This window comes from Pithys albifrons, chromosome 1 (assembly GCF_047495875.1).
Source record: "Pithys albifrons albifrons isolate INPA30051 chromosome 1, PitAlb_v1, whole genome shotgun sequence".
Taxonomy (NCBI): Eukaryota; Metazoa; Chordata; class Aves; order Passeriformes; family Thamnophilidae; genus Pithys; species Pithys albifrons.
Genome location: NC_092458.1, coordinates 124,442,323 through 124,453,802, shown reverse-complemented (window position 1 = coordinate 124,453,802; position 11,480 = coordinate 124,442,323). Strand labels below are relative to the sequence as shown.

General features: G+C 46.7%; 1 protein-coding gene across 1 annotated transcript in view; it reads left to right on the top strand.

Moving 5' to 3' along the window:
- DYRK1A (dual specificity tyrosine phosphorylation regulated kinase 1A) overlaps window positions 1-11,480 on the top strand; it is an 82,074-nt gene that overhangs the window by 1,652 nt on the left and 68,942 nt on the right. The window lies entirely within an intron of this gene.

Below are 11,480 nucleotides of genomic sequence, written 5' to 3'. Positions count from 1 at the left end.
ACTTTTTTTATTATCTTGTTGATATTTCCTTATATTTTCCTTAAGAAGAAGTGTGTGGAGTTGAAGAATACAGATGATAACCTGGTGATAAATAAGCAAACATTTATTTTCCAGTAGTATTTAATTCCCTGCCTGTAGCCAAGCAGGATTTAACTCCCCTCCTGGAATACTCTGTAGCCCTAAAAAGTTTTGGTAAACTTGTTTCTCTTTTTTTCACCAGGCTCCCTCCTCCAACCTCTGTAGGTTGGATATTTTTGGAAAATTAATTATGCTTTATAGAATTAGAATAATAACACTGAAAATAACTCCGAGCTCGTATTTGTTAACTATTATCTCTATATATTTGGGGTGTGTATATATAGATACTTTTGTAGGCTACGCTGCATGTTTTTGGCTTACATGAATTATTTAGAACGAGACTGTTTTTATTTGCAGTCTGAAGTCGAATATGTGTGTGAAGTGTTAAATTTACATTTTCTGCCGCAAATTAAAAATTCTGCCCAAGTTTATGAAGCTTATTGAGTTTAATTCAAGGGGTTTGGAGTATTGCTTGGGTAAAGCAAGTGTATCTTGTTCCAAAGGGAATGAAGAGCTCGGTTTGCTTGAGCCAGGAAGGCAACAGGGCAATAGTTTGATGTTGTTTCCAGGCTCGTGGGGTTGTTACAGGAGCTGTTACAGTTCCTGCCTCAACTCTTGGTGGATTTGGGGCTTGTCATTGGAATCCCCTTCCCACCTTGGACAGGGGGGGAGAAGCCACAACAAGGATAATTTAATACCAGCCAAGAGTTCTCTGTTCCAGTGTGGATTTCTGGGCAGGATTCTCTGCCTTGGGTGAAACAACGAGGGAGGCATCGGGAATTTATCAAAGTCTGGGGGCTTGTGAAGGGCTGGAATTGGCCCTGATGGTCATCAGTGACTCCTGCAAAGTGGTTTGTGCTTTAAACAAAGTAGCACAACACGACTGGGCTCCAGCAGAAGCTGTGCCTTGTCTGAGCTTCTGAAGTGGCTTTAATTAGGGCATATTTGCTAATAGAACCACAGCTTAAACTCAGGTTTGAAACTGGACCACCTGCTCACATGGGATGTGGAATTTGAGTTATACACACAAAAACTGAGCCTTTATTTGCCATGAAAGCATTTTGCATCTCCATCTGAGCTCACATGGATGGTGGTTTGGAGGCTGAAACCTACCAGTACCAAAAAAAGCCAAATTTGCTGCTATAATGAGATTATCTTTTGGGCATTCCTCTTCCAACCTCTTTATTTCAGGTGGCTTTAACCCTGGCTGGGGGGCTGCAGGTTGCAGGTTGTTGTTACAGTTCATGTTTTTGAGTAAGAGCTTCAACCTGGTACATGTTTGGCCTATAAGTGGTAATTTTGAATTCCTTTTGTAGAGTGAAGTAAAAACTTTCTGATACCTTTGTTTAGTGGGACTTGTGTAACTTCTGAAATCCTTTTGTAAATAGATCTGTTGTTGTAGAATAGGATTATTTACAGGGCACTGCTGCTTTTGTCTTTATAATCAACTACAATGGATTATTTGTGAAGTTTACAGTTCCATCTCTTTTGTATTAAGGGTTTGGTAAGAAATACCTTCTAAAATATTATGTAATAACTTTTTTGCTGCTCTGACTTTAAGAAGTCTGATGTTTATGCAGTGAGACTTCAGTATTGCTCTGAGACTGTTTGAGATAATACCAAAAACCCTCTCAGAGCAAACTGCTTTTCTTGTGAGGGAAAAAACAGCAATGAAGAGAAGGGGAATATTCTCCTTTTCCTTTCTCACCTCCGTGGGTCCTTCAGGAGGAGGGTAATGGGAATTGTAGTCCATGGATGGTTCAAACACCAGAGAAACTTTTGGTAACACACCCAGTTACCTGGTGCTGCCTTCTCAAGGTGACACACCAGAATTCAGTGTTTAATCATTTTTTATCCATCCTTTTGGGGGAGGAAGGTAAAATCCTGCATGTCATTCTGCTTTATCCAAACAGGACTGGAAAAATAACTCTTTTTGTTGGTACCAGTGGATTTCATTCCTTCAGAACAGGGCTCTGGTTTGTACTTAGTGAAAGGTTTTGGCTTTGCCATCTCCTGATTCCTTCCATGTGATTCTGAGGGAGAATCCCCATGGAGGGCCAGGGCAATGTGGGGGACAGTTCCCAGCCAGCTCTGGGATGCTCTGGAGCCTCTCAGGGCTGGGCAGCAACTCCTTCAGCCCTCCTGTGTGAGGAGAAAGCCACTGCAATTCCCCCCTGGAATGTGGCATTTTGGAAAAGCAGGGAGATGGTTCTGTAGCTGGACTAACACTTATTTGTAAACACACTCCTTGTAAAGTTTCCAGGGTCTGAGTGGCCCTAAATACCTGAAAGTGAAACCCAGTAAATGAAAGTAAAATTAACTCCATTAAGTGTCAGTTTTGTTCCAGCTGTGAGAAACCAAAGCTTTCAATTGATGTGTTACATAAAGTCCCAAACCCTTCTATTTTTCCTTTTTCCCCCCTTTCTCTTTTCCCCCAGAGGCAAATAAAAATAGACCATGTTGTGAGTCAGTTAAAGGAATAGTTAATAATACATTAATACCTCTTTGTGTTGAAAAGTTTCCTCTTTCTTTTTGGTAACTGTTTGGATGGTGAAGTAAGAGGGGAATGGAAATGTTCCAATTGATTTCTGATGGCAGAGTTATTCCTTCAAAATATATTGGAAAAAATTTAGAGTGAATTTTGATGAGTTACTGGGGAAAAAAATCAAATCAGTAGAATGACTGGTTGACAAAATCACAGCTAAATACATTTTAATGATTAAATTGAACTTGCCAGTGAAACTTTTGAGCCCTGGTGTCCCCAAACCCCTGTTGTTGATTGGGTTTTTTGGTTTCCTGGCTTCAAACACGTTTCATTCAAAATCCTGTTTCCTTTCTATGTGTTCAAATCCTAATTTGTGCTCCTGTGAACTCCATAAATTGGTACTAACTCCTCATTTACTGAAATATTTTTAACAGGACTTCGAGTGAAATACATGCAGGGTCTGTGTGTGATTACAGACAATTCAGTTTCCAGTACACACTCTCAAAATCTGAATGAGTTTGGAAGCTCAGTAACTTTCCTGGACTGTGTCTGATTTTGGCTTCTTTGTTGTTGTTCTTTCCAACTTGTGGATAATTAGGCATTAATTTAATGGTATGACAGAGTTGGTGTTCCAAACATATTGATTTCTTTGTTAATCTTACAAGAAGTGATTGTTGCCTGAAGATCTTGGGAGTTTTCCTGTTTGTAGAAGTTACTCAAAAATGCTACAAGTACTGGGTGATGTGGAGTAACAGCTGAATGCACCTTTTTCCCCATGTTCAGATGTTCCCAGGGTGGAATTCAGATGGGGTGACTTTCCTGTCAATGTCACAGTGTGCCTTCAGAAACTCAGATTTTATGGCAGGGCCTGTGCAGGAAAATGAGCATTTCTGCAAGTGCTGAACGTGTGTGTGACTGCAGGGATGGGCCTGTGTCTTCCCAGGAAAAGTGGATTTTTTGTCGGACATGGGGATGGCCTGAGTTGGAAATGACCTTAAAGATCATCCAGTGCCACCCCCTGCCATGGGCAGGGACACCTCCCACCAGCCCAGGCTGCTCCAAGCCCTGTCCAACCTGGCCTGGGACACTCCCAGGGATGGGGCAGCCACAGCTGCTCTGGGAATTCTATTCCAGCTCCTTCCCACCCTCACAGGGAAGGATTTCTTCCTAATGTCCTCCCTAACCCAACTCTTTTTCAGTTTGAAGCCATTCCCCTTGTCCTGTCTGTCCATCCTGTGTCCCCAGTCCCTCTCCAGCTCTCCTGGAGCCCCTTTGGACTCTGGAAGGCCACACTGAAGTCTCCCCAGAGGTTCTCCTCTCCAGACTGGCCAATCCCAGCTGTGCCAGCCTTTCCTCCCAGCAGAGCTGCTCCATCCTCTGCCCATCCTGGGGCCTCCTCGGGCCTCTCCAGCAGCTCCATGTCCTTCCTGTGCTCTGCAGGGGGGGCTCACCTGAGGGGCAGAGGGGCACATTCCTCCCTGTCCTTTCCTGCTGCCCTCCCTGTGGGCCCAGCCCAGGGCACGGGGGGTTCTGGGCTACAAACACACGTGTTGAGCTTCTCACCAACCATCTCCCCTCATCCTGCTCTCCATCCTTTCCCTCCCACTCTGTGTTTGTGCTGGGCATTATTGCAGGACAAGGTGAGGTTTGCACATTCCCACCTCTCCAGCCTGTCCAGGTCCCTGTGGGTGCCCCAGCCCTTCCCTGCATTGTGTGACACCCCCACAGCTCAGTGTCATTGTCACACGTGCTGAGGGTGCTCCCAGTCCCACTGTCCCTGTCAGGGGGGGTTAAACCTCTGCTGGATCCAGCTCTGCTCTGAGGCTGCAAACTGAGCCTGCTCCTGGCCCAGAGCAGAAGCAGGAGATGCAGTGCTGGGGTGGTGGCAACCACCCAGTTCCTACCCAGTTCCTACCCAGTTCCTACCCAGTTCCTACCCAGTTCCTACCCAGTAACTACCCAGTTCCTACCCAGTAACTACCCAGCAACTACTCAGTTTCTACAGCTTTGTTTTGAATGACCCTCTAGTTCCTCAAACTTCTTGTGATTGTTCATTATTTTTAATGCACTATGTATATATTTACTAATCATAAGCTTAATTGTAAAGCTTAATTTCCAAGTGAGTTGATGATCCTGTGTGAACTATCTCTACAAGAGATGGTGTCAAAAATGAGTCAGTTGTGTTGAAGGCTGGGTGGAAAGAGTGGAAGATGGGTGAGTTTTTTATAAGGACATGGTGAAGAATTCCTTGGGTTTGTGTTGTTGTACTGCTCAGACACCTTTGCTGGGTTCTGATTTACTTGTTGGCTTGTGGTGTACAACAAGAAGTAGAATCATAGAATGGATTGGGTTGGAAAAGACCTCCGAGATCATCAAGTCCAACCCTTGGTCCAACTCCAGTCCCTTTACCAGATCATGGCACTCAGTGCCACGGCCAAGATCAGCTGAAAAACCTCCAGGGATGGGGAATCCACCCCCTCTCTGGGCAGCCCATTCCAATGCCTGAGCACTCTCTCTGCAAAGAATTTCTTTCTGATCTCCAACTTCAATTTCCCCTGGCAGAGTTTGAGCCCATCGTGCCCCCTTGTCCTATTGCTGAGTGCCTGGGAGAAGAGACCAACCCCCAGCTGGCCAGAACTTCCCTTCAGGCAGTTCCAGACAGTGCTGAGGTCACCTCTGAGCCTCCTCTTCTCCAGGCTGAACACCCCCAGCTCCCTCAGCCTCTCCCCACAGCACTTGTGCTCCAGTCCCTTCTCCAGCCTCCTTGCTCTTCTCTTATCAGTTGGATTGGAAAAGACCTCTGAGATCATCAAGTCCAACCCTTGGGCCAACTCCAGGCCCTTTACCAGATCATGGCACTCAGTGCCACGGCCAAGCTCAGCTGAAAAACCTCCAGGGATGGGGAATCCACCCCCTCTCTGGGCAGCCCATTCCAATGCCTGAGCACTCTCTCTGCAAAGAATTTTTCCTGATCTCAAACTTCAATTTCCCCTGGCAGAGCTTGAGCCCATCGTGCCCCCTTGTCCTATTGCTGAGTGCCTGGGAGAAGTAAGTCTTATTTCTCTCTCAGTTCCATCAAGTTTCATGTCTTGGAGATCCCTGTCCATTCCTGTTGTGCTCCTGGTGCAGCCTTGGGGAAATCCCTGTGTTTGTGGTTTGGCAGGAGTTGGGCTCGATGCTCCTTGTGGGTCCCTTCCAGCTCAGCCTATTCTGTGATTCTGTAATAAAAAGGGGTGTGAGTTACTGTAATTTGATAGTGTGCTGCACAAAAGCTTAGTGGGAGGTCTAAAAACTAATAATCTGGAGGTGTGGATGGAGATGATTTATGTGATGTGGTCCCTCCAAGAGGGCTGACTGGAGCAGATCTGTCCATGTGGGATTGGTGTGGGATTGCTCCCTGTCTGTGTTACCCCACGTGGCCATGGCTGCAGTTCAGTGTCCACTGAGCCTTCTCTCAGCCTTCTGACCCACCCAAACACTCATTTGTGCATCTCTGTGGAGCTGAACTACCCAGAGTCGTGTTCACAGCGTGGACATCTAAAACCTTGATGAGCTCAGTGCTGAAACCTCGAGAAATGCAGTTGCACAGGAGGGGGCAGGTGGAGCTCAGGCACCTCCTGGCCTTGCCTTGGTGCTCCTGGACAGCACCAGCTCCTTTCCTTGTCATCCTTAACCAAGATGACTTTGCTTCGTGTGACAGGGACTAGAAACTTATCTAATAGTTCTTGTGTCAGGAACCATCAGGATTGAGCACAGGTTTCTAAATGTGGGTTTGAAAGTAATACCCAGAACCCCTTTACTTAATTTGATTATTGCCACACAAACCAAAAAACAAGCTTTTGCTAAAATACTCCCATTTAATTTGTTACAGAAGCTAATAAAGCAAGGAAAACCTGTTGGTCAAGTTATGGTGTTGTGAAGTTCTCTCTTTTGAAGTCTGGTTTTAAAAAAAATACTTTTTTCTCTTCTTATGATACAAAGAAATAGTTGTGTAACTATTGTATAATAGTTGTATTGCCCTTGCATAAAACAGGTACTTAATAGGACAAGGGGGCTCAAGCTCTGCCAGGGGAAATTGAAGTTGGAGATCAGAAAGAAATTCTTTGCAGAGAGAGTGCTCAGGGATTGGAATGGGCTGCCCAGAGAGGGGGTGGATTCCCCATCCCTGGAGGTTTTTCAGCTGAGCTTGGCCGTGGCACTGAGTGCCATGATCTGGTAAAGGGACTGGAGTTGGCCCAAGGGTTGGACTTGATGATCTCAGAGGTCTTTTCCAACCCAATCCATTCTGTGATTCTGTGATCCATCTGATGAGGGATCTCGGAGGGGTTTGTGGGAAGGACACTCAGCTCCTGTGGGGCTTCTTCACTTGTCCTTGTGGTGGCTTAAAGGTGAACCAGCAGGAGAAATGAACCCAACTCAAAGGGAGGTTACAAATCAGAAATGAACCCAACTCAAAGGGAGGTTACAAGTCAGAGTTACAATTTAATGCAAAGATGGTCTCAGGGGAGACCTTGTCACTCCCCACAACTCCCTGACAGGAGGTTGTGCCCAGGTGGGGGTTGGTCTCTTCTCTCAGGCAACCAACAGGAGAACAAGAGGGCACAGCTTGAGCTCTGCCAGGGGAGGTTTGGGTTGGAGATCAGAAAGAAATTCTTTGCAGAGAGAGTGCTCAGGGATTGGAATGGGCTGCCCAGAGAGGGGGTGGATTCCCCATCCCTGGAGGTTTTTCAGCTGAGCTTGGCCGTGGCACTGAGTGCCATGATCTGGTAAAGGGACTGGAGTTGGCCCAAGGGTTGGACTTGATGATCTCCGAGGTCTTTTCCAACCCAATCCATTCTATGAGTCTGTGATTTCTGGATTCTTTTGCTGGGTGTTCTTAAACCATCATCCAGTTATTTCAAGAAACAAATTCTACCTGCAGTTTACAAGGTCCCATCATTGTATCTCAAAATCACCCTCTCCTACAAAATTTCTGCAAGAACTTTACAAAAATGCCCCTTGAATTGAAGGATATTTGAAAATATTTCAGGTTTAACGTTGTAATGAAGTGCAATATGAAGGATGTGGTGACCCCCAGACCCTCTGAGCTCAGTGAGGGGCTCAGTGTGTGAGGGCAGGAATGTCCATGTGTGACAAAGTGACATTTTTCCCAGGTGTTCCGAAGTTCTGCACGTGCTTCTTGTGTTGGGAAGGCTGGAGATGGTCATTGACTCTGCCCTGAGTTCAGAGCAGAAAACCTCATCTCAGGGAGCCTTCTAAGTGCTTATTGAAACCCTGAGGATGAAGGAAAGACCAAATTGGAGCAGTTCATGACCTTCAATATTTTCCTGATACTGAGAAGTTCGTGGCAGATTTACCTTCTGGAGCACAGGAGGTTTGGGGGTTGCTGGGGTTGGTTTTTTGCTTCCACCTCTTTTTTATTCACCCCTTTCTGTCCAGTGTAATAACTTTTAGTTCTTAATATATATATATATTTATAAATCATGTTCTGATTGAGATCAGAGACTTTGAGACAAAGATTTCCTCAGCCTTGGTTTATTTTTGCTGTCCTTTAATGTGCATTTCCAAAGTCTCTTATGAGAGAAGAGACTTAATTGACCTTCCTTGTGTCACTCCCCATTTTTTGTGTCTTTATCACTTTTTTCCTGCCTCAGAAGTACAATCCTAGGCCTACATAGCCCAAACCCAGTGTTTTGTTCTTATTATTTGCCTCACTCTTTTTTATTTTAGATTTGAGTCTTGTCTTTCCTACCTAATTTTATTGCTCTGTGACAATATGTGATTATTTCAGTACAAGAGTTTGAATTTGGGATGGAGAGTTTGATGTTCAGACTCCCATATTTGAAAACAAATTACTGATACAGGACTCTTTATATGCTTTGCTTTTATTTTCTTCCCCTGGCCTTTGCTACTCTAAAAACCAAATGTTAATTTTCTCTGTGTGTTTTTTGTTTGCATAAAACAAAACAATCTGAGCTCTGTGGTTTGAGGTGAGGCTGAAGCTCGAGATGTGTTTTCAGCAGTCCCACAGTGGGCCCAGAATGCAATTTCTGAGTTACATTTTACTCATCCTGCGTGTTCTGAAACCTCTGAACTCCCACCCTGACAGAAAACAGATCTTGGTTACAGTCCATAGCTTGGAAACATCTCCATCTTGAGTATCTCTGTAGAGTTACATTTGACTTTATTAGTTATTTCCATAAAAAATCCCAAAGTAACCCAAAACACTGGCAAAAAAAGGGAAAATTCTCTCTTGTTTTTGGTGGTCTGGACCATCTTTCATCCTGCAGTAAATACAAATATAATGTTGGTAGCAGTTAATAATTTCTCACTGTCCATCTCTGCTCTTGGTGCTGCTTTTGTGACTTCCTCATGTCACATTTTAGTACCTGAATTGAGTGAATTTTAACAGATTTTTCCAGCATCTTGTGCAGGAATAAAGTTTGTCAGGGATTGGGATGTGATGGAGAGAAAAGCCCCTCCACCAAAACACTCTGTGTCTCACTGGCATTGAGTTCTTATTTGAGCAGAGGGGCTTGAGAGGGTGAGCAGAGGGGCTTGAGAGGGTGAGCAGAGGGGGTTGAGAGGGTGAGCAGAGGGGCTGAGAGGGTGAGCAGAGGGGCTTGAGAGGGTGAGCAGAGGGGGTTGAGAGGGTGAGCAGAGGGGCTGAGAGGGTGAGCAGAGGGGATTGAGAGGGTGAGCAGAGGGGCTGAGAGGGTGAGCAGAGGGGCTTGAGAGGGTGAGCAGAGGGGGTTCAGAGGGTGAGCAGAGGGGCTGAGAGGGTGAGCAGAGGGGCTTGAGAGGGTGAGCAGAGGGGGTTGAGAGGGTGAGCAGAGGGGCTGAGAGGGTGAGCAGAGGGGCTTGAGAGGGTGAGCAGAGGGGGTTCAGAGGGTGAGCAGAGGGGCTGAGAGGGTGAGCAGAGGGGCTTGAGAGGGTGAGCAGAGGGGCTGAGAGGGTGAGCAGAGGGGCTGAGAGGGTGAGCAGAGGGGCTGAGAGGGTGAGCAGAGGGGCTGAGAGGGTGAGCAGAGGGGATTGAGAGGGTGAGCAGAGGGGCTGAGAGGGTGAGCAGAGAGGGTTGAGAGGGTGAGCAGAGGGGGTTCAGAGATTCCAGGCATGTTGTGGAGCTCCAGGATGCTTTCCATGCACACAGGAGTTTGCTCCCATGGGATAAACAACCCCCTGAGCTGCCCAGAAAGGGAGATGGAAAGGAGAAGGTGAAGAGAGAGCCCCAAACCAGCAGGCAGAGCTCAGGGAAGGGTTTGGGCCTCCCTGCTTTAATAGCAGGATGCTCCCTGCATTTGCAGCTTCATTGCCTGGAGTTTGTATTCCCAGTGCTTTGTAACTTGGAGAAGCAGCCTCGGAAGGTTGGGGAGTGACTCAGCATATCCACACAGAGGTCTGCTCAAGGAACTCAGGATTCACTTGGAAATTTGGGGGAATTCAGGGTTTGAGCTTGTTTTTCCCCAAGGGAGTTTGAAAATTCAAACTCACTGGGTGTTTTTTAAGGCAGTGTCTCCCTCCATTTGATCTGCACCCTCCAGGTTTGGGATATTCTGGTAAATAGTTTAATTTCTGGCATAGCTGGTATTTACTGTGTAGCTTTGTTGTCTGGGTGCTCATGATAAGCATCTGTGCAGTGAATAAAACACCACTGGACTCTGCAAGTAAAGACACTCTTGCAAAGTATCTCAGAAAGGCAGAGTTGTGGATCAGGCCTGCCTTAAACATTCCTTAGTCTCTGGTTTTATGACATTTATACAACTTTTATATGGAAGAGGAAGGAGGCACGTGTGGGATTTGCCCAGTTTGTGGGATTGAAACAGAATGGTTTGGGTTGGAAGGAACCTTAAAGGTCATCCAGTGTCACAGGGACACCTCCCACCAGCCCAGGGTGCTCCAAGCCCTGTCCAGCCTGGCCTGGGACACTCCCAGGGATGGGGAATCCACAACTCCATGGGATGAGTCCAGAAGCTCCAGCCTTTCCCACCTGACCTGAGAGTGAAGACTTTGGGGAACAGTGCAAGTGTCCACCAGGTGTGGAACCCACCCTTCTGGAGCTTGAGTTTAGTTGGATTTTTTTGAGTGAAAATTGGTTAAATGTCTTAAATTTTGACTCTCCTACACCAGTGAGTTGTAATTTCAGCTGTTCAGACTCATCACAGGTCCTGAGACACTTCTGGGGAGTGGGGGCAGTAGAGGGGACCACAGTGGCAGAGGCTGAGCAATAAACTCTGGAACTCTTGGCCTTCTGTTGCTACACCCTCTTGAATTTGGGGGAAATTGGGGAAGGTTTCATTATCTGTGTTGTATCCAGATCAGCTCTGCCTTGTGGGATGAGATAAAACCAGAGGCTGGTTGGTAATTGCAGCGCTGAGGGGGCTGCAGGGCAGGGACATGAAATCACAGAATCAGAATGGATTGGGTTGGAAAAGACCTCCCAGATCATCAAGTCCAACCCTTGGGCCAACTCCAGTCCCTTTACCAGATCATGGCACTCAGTGCCACGGCCAGTCTCAGCTGAAAAACCTGCAGGGATGGGGAATCCACCCCCTCTCTGGGCAGCCCATTCCAATCCCTGAGCACTCTCTCTGCAAAGAATTTCTTTCTGCTCTCCAACTTCAATTTCCCCTGGCAGAGCTTGAGCCCATCGTGCCCCCTTGTCCTATTGCTGAGTGCCTGGGAGAAGAGACCAACCTCCACCTGGCCAGAACTTCCCTTCAGGCAGTTCCAGACAGTGCTGAGGTCACCTCTGAGCCTCCTCTTCTCCAGGCTGAACACCCCCAGCTCCCTCAGCCTCTCCCCACAGCACTTGTGCTCCAGTCCCTTCTCCAGCCTCGTTGCTCTTCTCAGTTGGGTTGAAAAAGACCTCCGAGATCATCAAGTCCAACCCTTGGTCCAACTCCAGTCCCTTTACCAG